General features: G+C 33.2%; 1 non-coding gene across 1 annotated transcript; it reads right to left on the reverse strand.

The window, feature by feature from the left end:
• Window positions 1-7148: 7148 nt before the first annotated feature.
• On the reverse strand, window positions 7149-7254 carry LOC128035071 (small nucleolar RNA R71). Its single transcript, XR_008191474.1, has one exon. It is a non-coding gene; the product is annotated as a small nucleolar RNA R71 (small nucleolar RNA).
• Between the last annotated feature and the right edge of the window lie 874 nt (window positions 7255-8128).

The following is an 8128-nucleotide window of genomic DNA, read 5'->3' on the forward strand; positions in this document are numbered from 1 at the left end:
CAAAATTTCACCAGTTGAACAAATTGATACATGGGTTAGCTTAATCAAGCTCCCATGATAAAAAAATCTATGAAAATCAAAGAAAAATTGATAGAGACTTACTTGCAAATGGATGGCTGAATGAATAAGGGTTTCAAAAGCTTTTCCCATTTAATCTATAATGGTGGATGGTTGAGTTGGAGACGATGATGACTTATCTCCACTCAAATTTTACTTATATAGTATGCTTAATTATAATTAATCTTAATTAATTAATTGACTAAATTATGATTAATTAAACTTTAATCATTAATTAATTTAATCTAATGACATCTTCCATCATCATCCACTAACAATAAATTAAAATTGGTTTATTAACCATTTTAGTCCTTTGTATAATTGCTATTTAAGTCCCCAAGCCTTTTCCTAATTAAAATCTATAGTGATTAAAATTTTACAATTTAGTTCTAGACCTTAATTAACCACATATTCGACTAAATTGCTTAACCAAATTTTAATATATCAATATAATAACTCCATAAATATATCTATTTAATATATAAGAACTCGGTTTACGAAAAGAGGTTCTAAAATCGTAATTTTGACACCATTGGAAATCGGAAATTACATGTTATTCATAACAAAGAGAAATAATGCTAAGAGATAATATTTCAATAAAGAATGAGAAGCTTGTTAATGAAATGATTAACTTTTGGTTTAATGATCTAAGTGAAAACTTTTTTGAATGAGACATTTATATTTATGAATGAGAATGTGGTGATATGAATCACGTAAGTGATAAAGTGAACTTGTGATTGAACATAAAGTGGTAACTGGTAATTGTGTGATATGAATAGCACAAAATATTGATACACAAAAAAATTAAAAAAAGTGCATTTAGTTTCATAATGAGACTAGATTTCTTGCATCGTATCATATTTACGTTTTATGTTACTTTTACTTTTTTAGTTATTTTAAGTAATAATATTTTAATAAGTATTTTGACTTGAATTAGGTCCAATCTGCATGAGGAGTGAGTTCAAATACAAGCGAAAATAAGATAGGAGCCTAAAAAAAGAGAAAAATGATAGGTATTGTAAGGCAACGTGCATGTTGCAATGCACTGGGTCGTGTAGTACAAATAGGCTTTTTCGTTCCTTATTTCGTTTCTTCATGCCCAAGTCAAATTAAGTCCTAATTAGCTAAAAAAAGACTAAATAAACATCTTTAGGTTCAATTAGGTGTGCTAAAAAGAAACAACATTAGTTTTATTTTTATTAAGTTTTTTTGTTTTCTTTTGAAGTAATTGTAGCCATCCTGCTAACATTTGTGAAATGAATGCTTTGATCGAGAGTGAGGTTGCAACTATTCAGTTATTGTTCGTATGATTATTTTTATTTATTTATTTATTTTTATGTTTGTTATGAATTTATCACTCAAGTAGTGGTGAAGTAAATCGAAAGTTAATGGGTTATTAATTGAAATAGGTTAGAGATAAGTTTAAGTTAATGGAAAGATTAATTGTTCAATTTTGTAACACCCCTTACCTGAGTTATAACGATAACTAGAGCAAGAGATGCCATATTTGGACACTAAATCACTTGCAAATCAAATTCACTAAACCATCAAAATATATAAACTTCATTAAGTACTTTCACTAGCATTTTTATACATATATACCTTAATTAAACCTAAATGCATGTCATAATCTATACTAAAAGTTGGTTTGCATACTCTCTTCCAGGCCTTGGTAATATGATGAGATGTGCTAAGATCGATCGTCGATCTAGGGCTTCAATCCAATCATTCACCTACGCATTAAACAACCATGTATTAAGCTACAGTATAGCTTAGTAAGTACCCATGAATTCAATTTTTACCAGTATCATAATTAAATTATCATTCACAATATTGTTAACATAAACTCAGGAATATGACATGTTTAACAAGAATTTTAATTACATTTACAACATTGTCAAGAATTTCACTTCAGTATTGTCACACCCTAAAATAGTGCTTGGAATTTTTTAGGGTAAGTTAGGGATATTAGCTCATACGTGCTCAGGAATTTTGTAGCATGGTAAACCAAAAATGTTTTCATCTATGGCTTTTTGAAAATCAAATCAATTTTTGAAAATATTACTGAAAATACATTCAATTTTGAAATGAGGACTGATTTGTAAAAGGGGATGAACTTTGAGTGTTTATAAGGCAGTTAAATCAAAATTTAAAATTTAACCTAATATTTCCCCCACCTACAGCAAACTCACGAAACCCCCATCCTTTTTTATTTTTGTTGCCGTCCGTTTCTTCTCCAAGCACTTCCCACTCAATTTTATTTTACAAACTTTATTCCTTTGATTTCCATCATCACTCAAGCCATAGATTTCCATAGAATTTTAAGAAAAACACCTAAAAACACCATAGATTTCTCCATTGTTTAACTTTTGGGTTTTTCAAATTTTTGATCAAACACTCAATTCTTCTTCAGCTAAGGTAATGAATCATTTATATTAGTTTTAGATGTTATCTAGTCATTTAAATTGAGGTTTTACCTATTAAATCATATATTTTGAATAAAAGTCGAAATTGGGTCGTTAATGGTGGACTTTGGGATTTTGAGTAAAAATAAGGTTTCAAAAAATTTTTCAATTAGTTTTGATATGAATATATGGTTTCTAAACTGAGTTTAAAGTTTCGTTAAAGATTTCTTAAGGTTTAATGAATTTTCGTGAAAATTGCCATAACATGTTGAAAAATTTCGATACCAGGAATCGGGTAGTTTTGCATAGTTTAAAGGTTGAGAATCAATTGTAGGTCAATAATTAGATGAATGGAAAAAAATTTAGGCAAAAATATTGAGTATAGATTGAGATAGTTGAGTTTCAAGTTTGTTATGTCGAAGGTTTCGGTTACATGAGAATTTAGCTTAGGCTTGTGTTTTTTTATTGATTGAAGTGAGTCTTTGACTGTATGTTGATTGTGCTTCTTGTGTGATTTAATTGTTGAAGCTTCGGATTTGTTAGGATCTTTTACGAGTTAAGGAAAATCTAGTTTGAGCTTTCAGAGTCTAGGCAAAAGTGAACAGTGAGTGTTTGGAATCGCTGCTTGTAGACACGATTCATTACGTTAATTGTGAATTTAGAAGTAATCAAAAATCCTATTCCAAAATTTTGAGTGTAAGCTTTCTCATACTATTGATTTAATATGTGATGGTATGTTGTGAATTTATGGATTAAAATGTGATAGTATGACATGTGAAATAAGCTTATGATGGCTATTATGAAAGAGTTGATTGTGGGCATGTTATATGTGCCAAATCACAGTGATTATGTTGTGCATATAATGTGAACATATAACGAAAAAGTGCAGAGAACGGTAAGTAATATGTGTGTTTAATAACATATATTTTGGCCTTGTGATCTTTGAGACTGTTGGATATAGTTGGCATGCCATAGGTGATCTGTCATAATTCGGTGTAGTAGATTAAACTGGTTTTCACATTTAAGGAGCTTGAATACAAGCATTTTCGTTATGTTTTAGTTAAGTTTTCTTAGTTTTAATTAGATTCAATAAAATGTGCAAGTTGAGTCTTTTATTGACCTTAGGGGCCGAATGAGACCCAAGGGTGAGCTAACGCACTTTATGAGTGTGTAAGAGACCATTAGAAGGTGTATTAAATGAATATTGGTCATTATGTCGTAACACAGATGACTCAATGTCACAACATAGGGAACAGAATGGAGAAAACTCAAGTCTACCTTCGATGTTGCGACACAAGCTGAGGGTGTCTCGACATACCCTTGAAGATAGCTGAAGAGGAGTATACTGATTGCTAAGTCGCGACACAAGTCCTAGTGCATCGTGACAATGACTTTGTGATGAAAATTGAATATGAATCAGGGGCATTTTAGTCTGCACAATCAAACTTTAAGCTTGAGGACGTCAACTAAACTAGGGTTAAGGATGACGACCACCTAAAAGCTATAAATAGGCTGATTTGACACATGTTATGACATCAATCCTTTAGCCTAGATTCTTTCTTGTAAACATCAATCCTTTTGCCTAGATTCTCTCTTGTAAATTTAGTTTAGCTTTCTTTCTTTCTTAGGGTTTTAGATTTATTTCAATTCTTCTTATTGATTTCAAGAGATCTAAATTGTGGAAGCATTCGACCTATGTTGATTTGTGCTTAATTTTAATACAATCAGGCTCTTTCATTTACTCTATCTTGTCAATTTAATTAGCATTCTTTCTCTTTACATTGATTATATATTGTCTATGGAAGTCATGAGGAACTAATCCCTCTATGGGGAATTAGCGTGTGGAGGTATGATCTGTTAACTGTTTTATAGGGTTACTCAATAGATCAACTATTTGGCAAAGGAAGAACGTGAAACAAACCCTAGGCTTGGCAACCCTGAGAAATCATCAAGGTGGGAATTAAGCCAAAATTGGTATTACCCATCCATGAACACCTTAACCCCAAACCAGTCTGAACTGTGAGGTCGAAAGATAAGTAGTTCTAGTTGACTCGTTATGCTAGTGGAAGATCAAAGGGTCCTACTAGGGTAGCGACTAGTTAATTGATGAGGAACCCGAAATGACAGTTGATGGAGATTGCTGAAGTGAGTTAATAACCCATAATCAGGTTTGATTTATTCTCCCATTTTAATCTCTTGAAATTTATCTTTTTATGTTTTTCTGTTTTTATCACTGTTATTATAAAACCCTAAAAATCCTTTATTTCATATTTTTTGCCAGTATAACTGATTTAAAATTATTAATTAGATTTTTTAGTGTTTAGGTTAGGATTGATTTGGCACTCGCCTCCTTTGGGTACGATCCTCGAAGTACTCACCTAATTTGTTGTAAAACTATATTACAACTCGACCTGTACACCTGTGAATACCGCCCTGTCTTTCTATATTTTATTGCAGTATTCACACTCTGGATGTTAGTACGTCTTGAGGCGGTCAAGTTGTTATCGCCGTTGTCTAGGAGGCAATGTCACTAGGTTAATTTTAATTTTTGCACGTAAAAGAATAAGTAGGAAATTTCTCAATTATAGATATGATTTTATTTATTGTTACTAATCTCTTATATATGGGTTAGTGTATGACTCGTGATAGGAGCACACTTATTGTAGCAGCCACAGATCTAGAAAGAATAATCTAAAGAAGTCACCGTCAGCAACAACAACAACAATAGCAGATGCAAGATCCACCACTACCTACTACAGGTAATGTACCACGAGAAAATCCATTGTTCGGTGACGATGGCGGTAACATTTTAGGAAATCCACCAGCACCACAGTTACCTGTAAATGTACATATGGCTCAAAACAAGAGAAGCCTAAGGGATTATGCCTTACCTAGCCTGGTCATAGTTCGGGAAAGTATAACAAGGCCGGCGGTTACAACGAATCAGCATTTAAAATGGTTTTTCCAACTCTGTGATACTTTTAAGTATAATAGGGTCGCTAATGATGCTATTTGTCTTTGATTGTTCCCTTTTTCTTTAATTGATAACTGATAACTCTTGGAAAGAGTTATATTTTATGCCTTTAGACTTGGTTAATTGCTTGTACTTAGGTAAGTTTAGTTGCATTTTAGGATTTTCCATTAGTATTTTTAGAAAATTGCATTAAAAGGCTTGGACTGTGCTTAAATGTTATTACATGTTACTTCTAATTGTTTGCGGGAAGGATTTGTTTGTTGAGTGGAAGGTGCAGAATGAGGAAATGAAGTAATGGAGTGAAGGTTTGTCGTGGCAAAAGGTTGGACAGTTTGCCAATATGAAAGCCTGAAAATGTTAGGAAAGGGCCCAATCAACACTGAATCATTATTAGCCCTGCTGTACATATACCAGAAAAATTAGCCTAAAAATAGGAAAAAGTTCATGGGATCATAGGATGATGGGTCTACTCTAAAGGAAGAGGTATAAAACCCCACAAGAAAGTGGAAAAAAGGGGAGAGATGATTAGAGAGACAATTGGGAAAAAATCCTTGGACGAAAGTAAAGGATAACGGTTGAGAACAAGGTATAGTCAGAAAGGGAGAAGAAGAAGGTAGTCCCTTTAGGCAATCACAAGATATTGCATTGCCAGAGTTGTGGGCTGGATAGGCGAAAGCCATCTTCCCTAAGTTCTTCCTTTTATTCTTTATTTGTTTCTTTGTGATCTTAATTGATGAAAATGATGTTGAATATTATTTTGAATTTGGATGTTATTTACCAACCCATGAGTTAATCTCATAGGGTTGGGATTGCCTGATGAAACCTTTATTTCCTTTAATGGCTAAAGCCTAGATTAGTTTTAATTTACTGTTTCATTCAATGGTATTAATAAATCTCATGCGTATAATCTCGACATAGATGAATGTGCAACATGTTTATGAAATTAATCTAATATTGACAATGTTAGGTTAGTTAGATCGAAATTGAATGATATGAGCAAGTATTCGAATGAATACTTGTAGCAGTCTTTAGACATGAGTAGTGTTCCATACGAAAATAAGACAAAGCAATGCTAGGTACTATGCTAAAGGCCTATAGACATATATCACTGTAGGCAAGGTAACTTGAGGTCTTGCTCTCGAAAGAAGCAGGCCATTTTAGTCTCTTCTGAGTAGAAGAATAAGATTGATTTTTCCAAGGCATTATTGGTTATTAAGGGTAGATTCTCAGTAATCCCAACCTTACGATTCAACATCGTAGATCCTTTAACCTTTGTTGTAACATCTCTATTTTCACATCCTTAGTTGTTACTTGTTTACATATTATTCATGTAATCATTCTCATAATTTCCACTACATGCTTACTATTGTATTGCCATAGCATTTTCATTTATTTGACAGAATTCACATATTACACACTTTAATAATCCTTAATTATCTCTACATTCTTATTTTTATCTTTGCTATAGCATTAAACACACTCATTTATAATAACTTGCCCAATTTATACCTAACCAATCCTTGTGGAGACGATCTCACTTGTCACTTTATTACTTGATCTAACGTGTACACTTGCATAATTTGCTTAGCATATCCACACGTGACAATAACACATTTTCTTGGCTAGAATTGTAGAAACCAGGGTCTATCACGACATGGGATGAACTTGCTGAAAAGTTCTTACAGAAGTTCTTTCCAATTAGCAAAGCAGATCAACTAAGAAGAGAGATTGCTATTTTTAGATAGATGGAGGGAGAAGTTTCTATGAGGCAAGGGAACATTTTAAAATGTTAATTCAAAAATGCTCGCACCATGGATTTCCTGAGTGGATGTGACTATAGGTATTTTATAATGGGTTGGATACAAATGCATGATCTGGATTAGATGGAGCAATAGGAGGAGCCCTTATGAACAGAACGTATAAGGATGCACACGAAATCATTGAGAATATGGCACTAAACTCCTGCCAGTGGCCAATTGAACGATTCACATATGGTCAGAAACCCGCCACTGTAAAATTTATCCAAGAGGATGACAAGTATCAACAATTAGTAGATAGACTCAACCGTATTGAATCTGCTTCAACACCTTCTATGCATGGGGGAGACAAACCGCTCTTCCACAATATCAACAATCCTGTCAATGATGTAAATTACATTGGGAATAGGGGTGGAAATCCTTATTCGAATATATATAATCTCAGTCGAAGAGATCACTTGAATCAGAGATGGGAAGGGAATCAATGAGCAAGTAATAATTCAAATCAAGCTAAAATAACTAATTACCAACCTCTTTATTTGCAGAAACCCTAGGATAGGGCCAACCCAAATGACCATACCGCATGTGGTCAACGAGAACGGATGTCAAGCAGGTGTAGTTTGAGTGAACCAATTCAACAAGAAAACTTACTAAACTCAAGGATCAAATATTGATGAGTATGACGGGTGACATCAAAAGAAAAAATGGAACAAGTATTCCCAACAACAAGGAAGATAATCCACGAAGAGAAGGTAAGGAGCACGTGAAAGTAATTACGTTCTGATCGAGCAAAGTACTGAGTAGCCTAGAAGCCACTACTCTGGAGACAATTGCAGAGAATAATGATGATCCTCAAGAGGTATCCTTAGAAGCAGAAGCTGAGCTAGAATCAGAGGAGGTAATCACACCGGTAATAGAGACAAGGAAAGAAATAA

The sequence above is a fragment of the Gossypium raimondii genome, chromosome 11, assembly GCF_025698545.1.
Source record: "Gossypium raimondii isolate GPD5lz chromosome 11, ASM2569854v1, whole genome shotgun sequence".
Taxonomy (NCBI): domain Eukaryota; kingdom Viridiplantae; phylum Streptophyta; class Magnoliopsida; order Malvales; family Malvaceae; genus Gossypium; species Gossypium raimondii.